Here is a 15,402-nt window from a genome sequence, read left to right as displayed (position 1 = left end):
CAGGTACCACTGTGAAGAACACTGACCAGGTGAGCTTTTATAGCATGTGATGAGTGACCACGCTCGGTGCTAATTGGTTCCAATAAGCACCACCTGTTTCACCAGTGGAACAAGGCTGGAGTATTTTTTTTCATTATGGTATTTTTTTTTATACACACATTTACATTTTCCTTTTAAAGCTCTTTAGGAAATGTTCCCACCTTGCATTCTGCATCCGACTACTGAAAAGTACTAAATTACCTGATAATCTTCAAGGAAGCGCGATTGTCCAGTGTTTAGCATGTTTGCCTCACAGTCGAAACATTGGTTTCAAATTTATGTGAAGTTTCCTGCTTTTTCCTCCGCTTTCTTTTGTTTTGTCCTGGATAGAGATAGGTTGCATATTGTTGTAAACTTACTCTACAAGATTACAAGTGAAGGCTTTACTTGTTTCTTTTTCAGTCTTTTTACTTTTACTTTCTTATTTGTAGAACTGCTTCAACAGCTCCTGTGGCAAGCAGTCCTTTTATTTAGAAACAACAGGCAGTACATCTTCTGTTGATGTTTCTGAGGATGGAGTTGATCTGCATATCCTACTCTAGGTCCTGAGAAACTAATTCCCAGGAACTTGAACCTATCAATAGGTGACACGAGGACAGTTGGACGGGTGAGAGGCAGCTGTGATAGCAGAAGCTCCCGGAAGACTGGACAACGACAGCTAAGGTAATCAGAGAGACAGGCAGGAGAGTACTTGGTGTGTCTTTTGGTAGGAAAGGGGAGAAGGAGACTTGGTGGTGGAACCCCAAAATACAGGAAGTCAAACAAGGATAGATTAGTGAAGTGGGACACAGTACTGAGGAGAGCTGAAAGGAATACTTTGAACGCCGACGTAGAGCAAAGGCTAAACAAGAGGCATATGACATGTACAACGGAATGGACACAAAAGGAGAAAAGGATCCCTACTGATGGATAGAGATGGGATGTGTAGCAGGTAAGGTTGACTAAGGATAGAGATGGTGTTGACTGGTGGCAGTAATGTGCTAATAGATGGAAAGAATACTTCAAGAAGTTGAGAAAGAAAAGAGGCAAGTGTGAAGGACCAGGAAGTGTCAATGATTAGTAAGGGGGAAGTTCGAAGGGCACTACAAAAGGATGAAAAATGGAAAGGCAGTAGGTCCTGATGACATACCTGTGGAGAAATGGAAGCAATTTGGGGAGGTGGCTGTGGAGTTTTTGACCAACTGCACTTTGCTGCTCACGTTGTAGCCTATAGCATCACTCAATGTCACGGTAAGTTTATAAATGAAAAACTAGTGTATGCCAAATACTGTTACATGCTTCATCTGTTAAATTTATTCAAGACCCTAAAGTGTGGCATGTGACAAGACTGAGAAAAAGGACATCCAGGTAAATTGATTGTACCTCCCTACCTTTGGTGGCCAAGAGGAATTAAGGTTTCATTTTAAATGATCTTGCACATCTATGACTCGTTAGGAAGCCTTCCTAGAAACAAATGTTACTTTTATCTGAATGTCATACCAGGGCAGGACTGACTGCCAAAGAAAATTTTACACTTGGCGAATAAAGCAGATTCTGGTTAAATGAGATTTGCAGGGATTTTAAGTGAATTCCCAGAGTTGTTGCACACAGCCATAACAACCACTACCTCAGAGTAGCTCATACTATGGAAAAGACATTCCATGAGAATGACAGCTCTCTACAAAATGGTACAACAATTTGCTCTTGCCTTCACAAAATAAATTTAAACTGGCACTTAGCAGTAATGTGCACTTTATTGGTGTCCCCGATACTTTATAAACGTGACTAATGAATACTTGCCCCATGTATTTGTTACCACTTTGTACAAAGTTGTACACCCCATGGTTTGAGTCTAAAAATTGATGCATAATTTAAGTCAAAGCAGTGAACAGAAAAGGCTTTTATTCTTTCAGACAGACATTACATAAAACAGCTCTTGCATGCCAAACAAATCAAATGTTTACAACAAAGCTCTCATTTGAATCATCATCATCCAGTCTGTCATCCTGCTGGACTTTGAAAGTCTCTGTGTTGACAGTCTGATGGATTTGTTGAAAGGACTCGCTCTGTTGGATCTGACTCATTGTGTTGTTTTGGTTAACGCTCTCCTGGAACTGCTGAAAGTCATCAAGCTGACCCTTACTCATGTTGTAGCGCTTGTGGTCGTAGCTGACAGCATAGTGCAGTTGCCCCTTGCTGCCGGCATTCCTCACATGGTCACTTGGATCTCCAAATGCTCCTTTGCTTGCAGGTTGGGCTTTATTTAAAACGGAAAAAAAAAAAAAAATTAAAAAAAAAAAGTTGCCCATTGTCATTGAAATGACTGTCAAAAATCAATAGTTATAGGCAGATTTTACAAACTACCAGTATTAGCTACTTGTTGGCCTTCATGTTAGCGTTCGTAAAAACAGCTTTGTCACGTGCAGCCAGACAAAAAAAACTCATCACAATTGACCAAGTTAAATTCATGCCTGAAAACCTGCATTAAGATTTCATTGCAGTTTACCTGGAGTATGTAGTTTCAACCCAGAGTCCAAAGACAGAAGTTCAACAACACTTTCAAGTGATTCATCATCAGGAGACATACCTGTAGTAAATGAAATTTCTTAATATCACAAGCCTTTATATCATCAATAACATCACCCGGCACACCTTTTTCAAGTGTGGGATTGGACACAACTTGTTTTGCTCCACCTGGAAAACAAAGGCCTGGAGACACACAAACTCATGAACTCAAAACAAATATGCTCATTGGAAAGCAAAAAGAAAAAAATAAAGTTGAAAGAAATAAAAATAATAATAAACCACCTTTGTCTGTAAAGACAGCATGGACAAGCAAAACCAAAACCCATACAGCAGCCATTGCTCCAAGTACAGTTGTGACGAACACTGACAAGGGGACCTTTTATAGCATGGGATGAGTAACCACACCAGGTGCTAATTGGTTCCAATCAGCTCCAGCTGTTCCACCAGTGCAACAAGGCCAGATTTTTTTTTCATTGTTGTATTTGTTTTATATCCACAACATTTGTCTTTAAAAGCCCTTTAGGAAATGTGCTGCATCTTTGAATAAATGTTTACTTTCGTATTTGTCTTTGTGTTGGTATTGCCATCTGTTCCTCCATTTGTTTTGTAATCTTGTGACCCTTTGTTTTGAGAAACTAATAAAAAGGGGGACACCAGAAAGGCTGGGTCAGAATGGGTGTTGGAGTTGCACCTCGTCAGCCAAAATCGTGTCTCCCCGTAAATTGAAGACTTCTCTTGTCCCTTAATTTGCATAATCCATCCAGCGGTTGGGTTTAAACCTAACAAAATGTTAACACCTTCCATTCTACATCAAATAACGGAAAAGTACGTATCTCTGAGCGAGATGAGAATTTTGATGGTTTCCAAGTTAGTCAGTGAAATCTGATCATTTTGGCATTAAAAGAAACACTGAACCCTCATCTAACTTTTGTGTGCACAAATTCCCATTTTATTTTTTTTGACATAGTCCTCCTTTAAGCTCCCCACCTAAAGCAGTGGCCAAACCGAATAAAAGAGTCATGAAAATGTCTGTTGCAGAGACTTGAGTGCAAAGAACGTTATAGATTTTCAGATTTGCTGCCAGAAGGCATAACAAAACCCTTCTCAATAGTTCATACTATAGAAATGACATGTCATTTGAACATCAACTCACTGCAAATGGTGCAAGAACAAAATTTCTGCCTTAAATTTAAAACTCTGGCAATTAGTTTTGTTTCAAGTCTAAAATTATACTTCCTTTTTGTTTCGCAGAAATACTTAAATAAAACAACCTCATTTTTAATGAATACTTCCATGTAATTGCTTGCAGGACTTTGTGCAAAGCTGTAAAGTCACTAGACAGTAGTTTGAGTTTATTGGTCTTCAACAAAAATTGCTTTACCTGTATGTTAGCATACACATCGTTCAAAAAAGAGTCAATGGTGAAGGCAAGAATTTTAATTCCAGACAGGTTACACAAAGCAGCTCTTGCATGCTGAACACATCAAATGTTTACAACAAAGCCCTCATTTGAATCATCGTCCAGTCTGTCATTCCGCTGGACTTTTAAGGACTCTGTGTTGACCTTCTGATGGACTTGTTGAAAGGACTCACTCTGTTGGATGTGGCTCATTGTGTTTTGGTTAACACTCTCCTGGAATTGCTGAAAGTCATCATGCTGACTCTTACTCATGTTGTAGCTCTGCTGGTTGGAGCTGACCGCGTCGTTCAGTTGCCCCTTGCTGCTGGCGTTGTGGCCACCCACGGCATCATTCAGGTGCCCCTTGCTGCTCCAGTTCTGGTCGTTTCTCACATAGTCATTTAGGTCTTGAAATGTTCCTTTGCTTGCAGGTTGGGCTTGATTAAAAATTAAATGTCAGTTGTCATTGAAATGTTCACATGTTAGCATTACACTGAAATACAGATGTGTCATGCACACCAAAACAAAAACCCCTCAGAATTAACTCAGTTAAATTTTGTTTGTAGACCGGCATTAAGATTTCTTTGCAGTTTAAAGGTTGGGTTCAAACCTGCATGAGGTTTGCTGCTTCTTTTTGTGCTGACATTTGTAGTCGGACATAGGTTGCCAAAGCTTGAGAAGATTAAGAATAAATGTTTGAAGAATGTGTCTGGCTTTATACTTTTACTTATTTGTACACTTTAGGTCCTGAAAAACTAATTCCCAAAAACTTGAAAGTCCCAATGGTTGACAAAGGCAGTTGGACTATGTGAGGGGCAGCTGTGTCAAAGATGTTCCCTAATGTCCACGAACATCTCTACAGTCTGCATCTGATAACTGAAAAGTACTTTAACTGATCATCATCAAGGAAACAAGGTAATCCAGTGTTGGGAATGTTTGCCTCACAGTTGGGTTCAAACCTGTGTGAAGTTTGCTACTTTATGTGCTTACATTTTTTTGTAAATAGGTTGCACATACTTGCAAATGTACTTTAGATTACATGTGAGGGGTAGCTGTGGTAAGTATTTCTCCTGAAATCCACAATCATCTCTACGGTCTTAAACCTACAGAAAACAATGGGGTCACATATGACCCAGTGTAATTAAGGCCCCTCTGTAGAAACAACACACCAAAGAGGATTTGGAAGTCTTAGGTTCTCGAGGATTAAGCATGTTCTGTGCCAGTTTATAGATAACTGGATCATGGTTCATTCAGTATTGCTCCTTCTGGTATTCGAGTGAGACTCAGCCACCAGGTGAAACCCAATCACAGTAAGCTCATGTATTAAAAACTACTGTATGCCAAATACTATGATACAGCTCCATAGGTTCAATTTATTCAAGACCCTAAAGTGTGGCATGTGATGAGAATGATAATGGACATCCCGATAAATTGATTTAACCTACCAACCCTGGGGGTGGCCAAGAGTAATAGTTTCATTTTAAATGAAGACTTTACATCTTACACATCTGTGACTCTTATGAATCATTCCTATAAACAGAAATATCCCTTGTTCCTTTGTTCTGTCGTACTAGAGCAGCACTGACTGCCAGAGAAAAGTTTTCACACACTTGGCCAATAAAGCTGATTCTGGTAAAACAAAATCAAGATTAAAATATTTATAGGGATTTTAAGTTATTAAAGCACAAAAAAAAAAAAAAAAAATTCCAGGAATTGTTGCCAACAGCCGTAATGTACCCACTACCTCAGAGTAGTTCATACTACGGAAATGACATTCCATGAGAATAACAGCTCTCCACAATGGTACAAGAATAATTTGCTCATGCCTTGATGAATCAAATTTAAACTGGAAATTAGAGTGTGCACATTGTGTTCGAGGTTTAAATACTTTGCAACTCAGATACTTGAGAAACATTACTTTTTGATGAATACTTATCCTCATGTATTTGTTCCCAAATTGTGCAAACCTGTAGGCCCCAGGTTTGATTAGAGTCAAAAGTGATGCATAACGCAGTCAAAGTGGTGAACAGAAAAGGCTTTTAATTCTATCAGGTAGGAGTTACATAAAACAGCTCTTGCATGCCAAACAAATCAAATGTTTACAACAAAGCCCTCATTTGAATCATCATCCAGTCTGTCATTCTGTTGGATTTTGAAGGACTCTTTGTTGACATTCTGATGGACTTGTTGAAAGGACTCACTCATTCTGTTGTTTTGGTTAACGCTCTCCTGGAATTGCTGAAAGTCATCATGCTGACCCTTACTCATGTTGTAGCTAACCGCGTCATTCCGTTGCCCCTTGCCGGTGGCATTGTGGCCGCCCACGGCGTCATTCAGTTGCCCCTTGCTGGTTGAGTTACCGTCGTTTCTCACATAGTCGCTTGGGTCTCCAAAAGCACCTTTGCTTGCAGGTTGGGCTTCATTAAAAACAAAATGTCAGTGGTCATTGAAATGTGCATTGTGTAATCTTTGTCAAAATCTGCCAGTTGTAGGCAGAAGGTACAATACACCAGTGTAACCATCTACTTGATGGCCTTCATATTAGCGCAACACTGAAAAACAGCTTTGTCAAGCGCAGCCAAACAAGTCCCCTCACAATTGACCAAGTTAAATAAATGTGGTTGAAAACCTGCATTAAGATTTCATTGCAGTTTACCTGGAGTATGTAGCTTCAACCCAGAGTCCAAAGATAGAAGTTCAACAACTCTTTCAAGTGAAACATCATCAGGAGACATAGCTATAGAAAATGAAATGTCTTATCACAAGCATTTATAAATCAATAACATCACCTGGCACACCTTCTTTAAGTGTGGCATTGGACACCGCTTGTTTTGCTCCCCCTGAAAAACAAAGGCCTGGAGACACACAAACTCGTGAACAAATTTCAAAACACAAATATTCTCATTGGAACTCACACAAAAAAAACTTATAAGAGAAAAATTAAACCACCTTTGTCTGTAAAGACAGCATGGACAAGCAAAACCAAGACCCATACAGCAGCCATTGCTCCAGGTACAGTTGTAATGAACACTGACCAGGGGAGCTTTTATAGCATGGGATGAGTAACCACACCAGGTGCTAATTGCTTCCAATCAGCTCCACCTTTACCCGCAGTGGAAAAAGGCTGGATATATATGTTTACATTTTCTTTTTGAAGCCCTTTAGGAAATGTTCAAACCTTGCATTCTGAAACTGATTACTGAAACTAATCATTGTTGAGGAATCCAGTGTTGGGCAGGTTTGCCTCACAGTTGGGTTTAAACTTGCATGAAGTTCGCTACTTCATGTCCTTACATTTTTTGACCTGGGGTTGTAAACAAGTTGTGAGGGGTAGCTGTGACAAATATTTTTCCTCAATTCCAGAATCATCTCTACAGTTTTAACCCTAGAGAGCCCATGGGGTCACATATGACCCAGTGTAATTAAGGGCCCACTGTATAAACCCAACCCATCAAATTTTAAAAGAGGATTTGGATGTCTTAGGTTCTCCAGGTGCCAGGTACAGATAACTACATGATTCATTCAATATTGCTCCTTCTGGTATTTGATTGAGACTCAGGCACCAGGTGAAACTTAATGGTCACAGTAAGTTTATGAATTAAAAACAAGTGTATGCCAAATACTATGTTACAGCTCCATAGGTTCAATTTATTAAAGACCCTCAAGTGTGGCGCGTGACCAATGGAACTTGAGAAATAATGGACATCCAGGGGGTGGCCAGGAGGAATTAAGGTTTCATTTTAAATGAAGACTTAACATCTTGCACATCTGTGACTCTTATAAAGGAATCATAAAACAGAAATGTCTTTTTCCTTTGTTTTGTCATGCTAGGGCAGCACTAAATGCTGGAGAATTTTTTTTTTTTTTAAAAACACATTTGGCCAAGAAAGCTGATTCTGGTGAAAGTCAAAATTAAAGTATTTATAGGGACTTTAATTTATTAAAGTACAAGAAAATCAGACAAATTCCAGGAATTGTTGCTGACAGCCGTAATGCAACCACTACCTCAGAATAGTTCATACTATGGAAACGACATTCCATGACAACTCGCACAAATAGTACACAATTTGCTCTTGCCTTGAATCAAATTTAAGATGGCAATTAGAGTTAATGGGAGTTTTATTTGCATCTCATATACTTGACAAAAACACTTTTGGATGAATACTTTGCCCCATGTATTTGTTCCCACTTTGTGCAAAGTCCATGGATTTCATTTGATTCATAACTCAGTGAAAGGAGTGAACAGAAAATGCTTTTAATTAGTTACATAAAATAGTTCTTGCATGGCAAACAAATCAAATGTTTACAACAAAGCCCTCATTTAGGTCATCATCCAGTCTTTCATTCTGCTGGACTTTGAAGGACTCAGTGTTGACATTCTGATGGATTTTTTGAAAGAACTCACTCTGTTGGATGTGGCTCATTGCGTTGTTTTGGTTAACGCTCTTCTGGAGTTGCTGAAAGTCATCATGCTGACCCTTACTCATGTTGTAGCTCACCGCGTCATTCATTTCCCCCTTGCCGCTGGTCTTGTGGGCGTCCACGGCGTCGTTCAGTTGGCCCTTGTTGGTCGATTTCTGGTCATTTCTCACATAGTCGCTTGGGTCTCCAAAAGCCCCTTTGCTTGCAGGTTGGGCTTGATTAAAAATACATAAATGTCCGTTGTCATTGAAACGTGCACTGTGTAATCTTTGTCAAAATCTTCCAGTTGTAGGCAGAAGGTACAATAAGTGTGACCAGCTACCTGACCTTCATATTAGTGTTAGACAAATACAGATTTGTCATGGACAGCAAAACAAAAACCCCTCAGAATTAATTCAGTTAAATTTTGTTTGTAGACCTGCATTAAGATTTCATTGCAGTTTACCTGGAGTATGTAGTTTCAACCCAGAGTCCAAAGATAGAAGTTCAACAACTCTTTCAAGTGAAACATCATCAGGAGACATACCTGTTGAAAATGAAATGTCTTAATATCCCAACCTTTATATCATCAATAACATCATCTGGCACACCTTTTTTAAGTGTGGCATTGGACACCATTTGTTTTGCTCCATTTGGAAAACAAAGGCCTGGAAACACACAAACTCATGAAGGAATTTCAAAACACAAATATTCTCATTGGCACAACAAAAGGGGGAAAAAAAAAAAAAAAAAAAAGCTGAAAGAGAAATAATAAACCACCTTTGTCTGTAAAGACAGCATGGACAAGCAAAACCAAGACCCATACAGCAGCCATTTCTCCAGGTACAGTTGTGATGAACACTGACCGGGGGAGCTTTTATAGCATGGGATGAGTAACCACACCAGGTGCTAATTGGTTCCAATCAGCTCCATGTGTACCATTAGTGCAATAAGGCTGGAGTTTTTTTTGCTTTTTTTAAAAAGGTAATTGTATTTTTATATTTACATTTACATTTTCTTTTTGAAGCCCTTTAGGAAATGTTCATACCTTGCATTCTGAAACTGATGACTGAGAAGTCCTTAAACTGCTCATCGTCATTGGGCATGTTTGCCGCACAGTTGGGTTCAAACTTGTGTGAAGTTTGCTACTTCGTGTGCTTACATTTTTTGTCCTGGGGTTGGAAAAACTTGTAAATGCACTTTAGATTACGCGTGAGGGATAGCTGCGGCAAATATTTTTCCTGAAGTCCATAATCATCTCTACAGTCTTAACCCTAGAGAACCTATGGGGTCACATATGACTTTATTTTGATTTTATTTTATTCTACATCATTGGTTGTGAAGCAAAGCAGAGCAGGAGTGTGATCATTATTTTCTTAAATGAAAATAAACATGGCTGGATAAAGCTAAGTATAAGAAGTTCTCCAGGAACTCTTACAAAAGCTCCCACTGCAGGAGACTGCATTCAACACTAATCAATGATGACAAAAGTACTTCTTACAATTAATGCAAATTCTGGTGCTGCACAGTTTTGATGATGGCTTGATAGTCCAACTTCCATCCATTAATCGTGAATGTAATTTAATTCGATTTGCTATCATGACAAAGGCATGTCTTCTATTCATTTGATTATAATGTCTTTATGCAAAGTTGAAAAAATGTTTATTGGCAACGTTCAAGTAAGAATGCTTTGGTATACTCCCCATCGATGAATTTTGACACACAGCAGAACCCTCCCTCTTCACAAAGGCTGTCCATTCTTGTTGAAAACTTGGGTATTTTTTATTTTTTTTGAGCCATCTTAGTCACAATCATTTCCATAATTCGTTCTTCCAACACTATCGGAATTCAACCCTTCTGCGCCTGTGGACATCGAAAGCCAAACTAATCTACAGCAACCCCACTAGGACAAAGCTTCTTTGCATTGTTTGCGTGACAAAAATCACATGTACGGTATGTCGTAAGGAGGGCTCCAGGAGCCATATGCAACCACCAAAAGAGCCAGGTATGGCTCGTGAGCCATAGGTTTCTAACCCCTGTTGTAGAGCATACAAAAAAAAAAAATTGCATGATTCATTCCATATTGCTCCTTCTGGCATGTGAGTGAGACTCAGCCACCAAGTGAAACTCAATGGTCATAAGTTTTTGAATGACAAAAACAAGTGAATGCCAAATATTAAGTCTGGTACTGCTCAATGTGTTCAATTTATTAAAGACCCCATAAAGTGTGGAGTCTGATAAGACTGAGAAATAATGGAGATCCAGATAAATTTATTTAACCTCCCCACCTGGGGTGGTCAAAATGAATTGTTTCCTTAGTCAAGATTAAAATATTTGCAGGGATTTTAAGTTATTGAAGTGCAAGAAAACGCAACATTGACAAAGTTCCAGAATTGTTGCCAACAGCCAATAGTTCATACTATCAAACGACATTCCATGAGAATGACAGCTCTCCACCATTATACAAGAAAAATTGGCTCACGCCTTGATAAATTTAAACTCCGGAAATTAGAGTTAATGTGCATTTTTTGTATTACAGGTTTAAATAGTTTGCAGCTCAGATACAGATACGAACACATGTATTTGTTCCCACTTTGTCCAAAGTTGTCGACTCCATGGACAGGTTTGATTTAAAAAAAAAAAAAAAAATTAAAATTGCATAATTTAACAGTAAAAACAGTGAACAGAAAAGGTTTTTAATTCTTTCAAACAGACGTTACACAAAACAGCTCTTGCATGACGAACAAAAATTAAAAAAAAAAAAAATCATCGCCCAGCCTGTCATTCTGCTGGTATTTGAAGGACTCTGAGTCCTTTCAACAAATTAATCAGAATGTCAACACAATCTGTTGGATGTGGCTCATTGCGTTGTTTTGGTTAACGCTCTTTCTGGAGTTGCTGAAAGTCATCATGCTGACCCTTACTCATGTTGTAGCTCTGCTGGTCATAGTTGGCAGCCTCATTCAGTTGCCCCTTGCTGCTCGAGTTCTGGTCGTTACTCACATAGTCCCTTGGGTCTCCAAATGCTCAAACACACACACACACCACACACACACACACACACACACACACACACACACACACACACACACACACACACCACACACACACACACACACACACACAATTAAAAGAGAAATAATAATAATAGTAGTAGTAAACCACCTCTGTCTGTAAAGACAGCATGGCCAAGCAAAACCAAGACCCATACAGCAGCCATCACTCCAGGTACAGTTGTGATGAACATTGACCAGGTGAGTTTTTATAGCATGGGATGAGTAACCACACCAGGGGCTAATTGGTTCCAAAAGCTCCACCTGTACCACCAGTGCAACGAGGGTGGAGAATTTTTTCTAAAAAAAAAAGGTAATTGTATTGTATTTTTTTACATTTACATTTTCCTTTTAAAGCCTTTTATGAAATGTTCACACCTTGCATTCTCATAGTAAGTACTTCCTCAGAAACCACAGGAAGTACATCTGCTGGGTGTTTTGGAGGATGGAGTTGAGAGTGGTTCTCCCACTTTAGGTCCTGAGAAACTAATTCCCAAGAACTTGAAAGTCTTAATGGTTGACAACGGCAGTTGGATCATGTGAGGGGCAGCTGTGTCAAAGATGTTCCTTAAAGTCCACTAACATCTCTACAGTCTTGAGCATGGTTAGTGTCAGGTTGTATCAGAACAAATAGAATTCCAAAAAAATATAACTGCATCATGATTCATTCAATATTATCCCTTTTGGTGTGTGTGACTGGGCCACCAGGTTAAACTATGTTCAGTACCGCAGTTCCTCTCTTGCTACTCTGTCATAGGCTTTCTCTCAATCCAGAAAGACACAATGTAGCTCCTTATGACCTTTCTGTACTTTTGCATGCACATCCTCAAGGCAAAGAATTCATCTGTGGTTCTCTTTCTGGGTATGAAACTGTTCTTTCTGGGTGTGAATTCGTACTGTTGCTCGTAAATACTTCTGACCTGAGTCTACCCTCCATTAATCTTTCCCATAACTTCGTGTGGCGCATCAACTTTATTCCTCTATAGTTCCAACATTTATATTTTCCTTTTAAATCCCTTTAGGAAATATGCTCACCTTGGATTTGGCATCTGACAAGTGAAAAGTACTTAAACTGATCATTGAGGAAGGACGGTAATCCAATGTTGGGCAGGTTTGCCTCACAGGTTATATCTGTGTGAAGTTTGTAACTTCATGTGCTTTGGCTATGTGAGTGAGATTTATCCACCACCAGGTGAAACCCAATGGTCACAAGACGTTTCTGAATTAAAAACTGTATGCCAAATACTATGTTACAGCTCCATAGGTTCAATTTTTTCAAGAGCCTAATGTGTGACATGTGATGACAATGAGAAATAATGGACATCCAGATAAATTGATTTAACCTCCCTACCTGGGGTGGCCAAGAGGAATTAACGTTTCATTTTAAATGAAAACTTCACATCTTGCACATCTGTGACTCTATGGACTCATTCCTATAAACATAAATTTCTCGTTCTTGTTACTTTGTTTGTTCTGAATGTCATACGGAATGCCGGAGATTTTTTTTTTTCTAAACACGCTTGGCCAATAGCTTTATCATTCTGGTGAAACAGTCAAGATTAAAATATTTGGAGGGATTTTAAGTTAAAGTGCAAGAAAAAGCAACATTGACATTATGCACTTATGCCAACAATATGCTCTTGCCTTGGTAAATTAAATTTAAACTGTCAATTTGTGTTAATGTGCACAAAATTACTTTTTTTTTTTTTAATATGAATACTTAGCTCCATGTATTTGTTCCCACTTTGTGCAAAGTTGTAGGCCCCATGGACAGCTTTTGATTGAGACTGGGCCACTAGGTTAAACTTTGTTCAGTACTGCAATTCCTCTCTTGCTACTCTGCCATGGGCTTTCTCAAGATCTGCAAAGACACATGTAGCTCCTTATGACCTTTTCTGTACTTTTGCATTCACATCAAGGCAAATAATGCATCTGTGGTACTCTTTCTGGGTATGAAACTGTACTTTTGCTCATAAATACTTCTGTCCTGAGTGTAACCACAACTACTTCATCGTGTGGCTCATCAACTTTATTCCTCTAGAGTTCCAACATTTATATTTTCCTTTTAAATCCCTTTAGGAAATGTGGTCACCTTGGATTTGTCATTTGATAACTGAAAAGTACTTGAATTGATAGAGGAAACACAGTAATCTACTGTTGGGCATGTTTGCCTCACATTTGGATTCAAACCTATGGGAAGTTTGCAACTCCATGTGCTTACATTTTTTTCCTGTGTTTGTAAATAGGATGGAAATACTTATAAATGTACTTTGCTGTCACAAATATTTTTCCTGAAGTCCACAATCGCTAGTCTTAAACATGTTCTGTGCCAGGTTGTAGAGCATACAAGTAAATAACTGCATCATGATTCATTCAATATTTCTCCTTCTGGTATTTGATTTAGACTCAGTCACCAGGTGAAACTCAATGGTCACAGTAATTTCATGAATGAAAATCTAGTGTATGCCAAATAGTGTTACTGCTCCATGTGTTCAATTTATTCAAGACCCTAAAGTGTGGCATGTGATGAGACAGAAATAGACATCCAGATAAATTGATTTAACCTACCCACCTTGGGTGGCCAAAAGGAATTAAGGCTTCATAGAAGATTTAAATATTTGCAGGGCTTTTTAAGTGCAAGGAAAAGCAACGACAATTCACAAAATTGTTGCCAACAGGCAGAACACAACACATACCTCGCAATAATTTACTCCAGAAACAACATTCCATGACAGCTCTCCATAAATGGTACAAGAACTATTAGCTCCCACATTGATAAATCTAATTTGGACAATTAGAGCTAATATGCATTTTAATTTGTGTTCCAGGTTTAAAAAGTAGTTTGCAGCTCAGATAGTTTACAAACATTTCCTTGTTTTTGGATGAACACTTAGCCCTATGAATTTCTTCCCACTTTGTGCAAAGTTGTAGGCCCAATAGACAGGTTTGATTCTAGAAATTGATGCAAAACCTTTAACAGTCAAAGTGGGGAACAGAAAAGGCTTTTAATGCTATCAGATCAGAGTTACATAAAACAACGCTTGCATGCCAAACAACTCAAATGATTACAACAAACCCCTCGTTTGAGTCATCCAGTGTCATTCTGCTGGACTTTGAAGGACTCAGTCTTCTGGTTGTAGCTCCGCTGGTCATAGCTGACGGCGTCGTCGTTCAGTTGCCGCCCGACGGCGTCGTCGTCGTTCAGTTGCCGCCGACGGCGTCGTCGTCGTCGTTCAGTTGCCGCCGACGGCGTCGTCGTCGTCGTTCAGTTGCCGCCGACGGCGTCGTCGTCGTCGTTCAGTTGCCGTTGCCGCCGACGGCGTCGTCGTCGTCGTTCAGTTGCCGCCGACGGCGTCGTCGTCGTCGTTCAGTTGCCGCCGACGGCGTCGTCGTCGTCGTTCAGTTGCCGCCGACGGCGTCGTCGTCGTCGTTCAGTTGCCGCCGACGGCGTCGTCGTCGTCGTTCAGTTGCCGCCGACGGCGTCGTCGTCGTCGTTCAGTTGCCGCCGCCGGCGGCGTCGTCGTCGTCGTTCAGTTGCCGCCGACGGCGTCGTCGTCGTCGTTCAGTTGCCGCCGACGGCGTCGTCGTCGTTCAGTTGCCGCGACGGCGTCGTCGTCGTCGTTCAGTTGCCGCCGACGGCGTCGTCGTCGTCGTTCAGTTGCCGCCGACGGCGTCGTCGTCGTCGTTCAGTTGCCGCCGACGGCGTCGTCGTCGTCGTTCAGTTGCCGCCGACGGCGTCGTCGTCGTCGTTCAGTTGCCGCCGACGGCGTCGTCGTCGTTCAGTTGCCGCCGACGGCGTCGTCGTCGTCGTTCAGTTGCCGCCGACGGCGTCGTCGTCGTCGTTCAGTTGCCGCCGACGGCGTCGTCGTCGTCGTTCAGTTGCCGCCGACGGCGTCGTCGTCGTCGTTCAGTTGCCGCCGACGCGTCGTCGTCGTCGTTCAGTTGCCGCCGACGGCGTCGTCGTCGTCGTTCAGTTGCCGCCGACGGCGTCGTCGTCGTCGTTCA

At 40.5% G+C, this 15,402-nt stretch overlaps 1 long non-coding RNA gene across 1 annotated transcript; it reads left to right on the top strand.

The window, feature by feature from the left end:
- The first annotated feature begins 11,653 nt into the window (after nucleotides 1-11,653).
- Nucleotides 11,654-12,805, top strand: LOC133496078 (uncharacterized). Its single transcript, XR_009793717.1, has 3 exons — nucleotides 11,654-11,710; nucleotides 11,806-12,001; nucleotides 12,420-12,805. It is a non-coding gene; the product is annotated as an uncharacterized LOC133496078 (long non-coding RNA).
- Nucleotides 12,806-15,402: the final 2,597 nt, after the last annotated feature.

The sequence above is a fragment of the Syngnathoides biaculeatus genome, chromosome 22 (assembly GCF_019802595.1).
Source record: "Syngnathoides biaculeatus isolate LvHL_M chromosome 22, ASM1980259v1, whole genome shotgun sequence".
Classification (NCBI taxonomy): Eukaryota; Metazoa; Chordata; class Actinopteri; order Syngnathiformes; family Syngnathidae; genus Syngnathoides; species Syngnathoides biaculeatus.
This window is presented reverse-complemented; position numbering and strand designations above follow the sequence as displayed.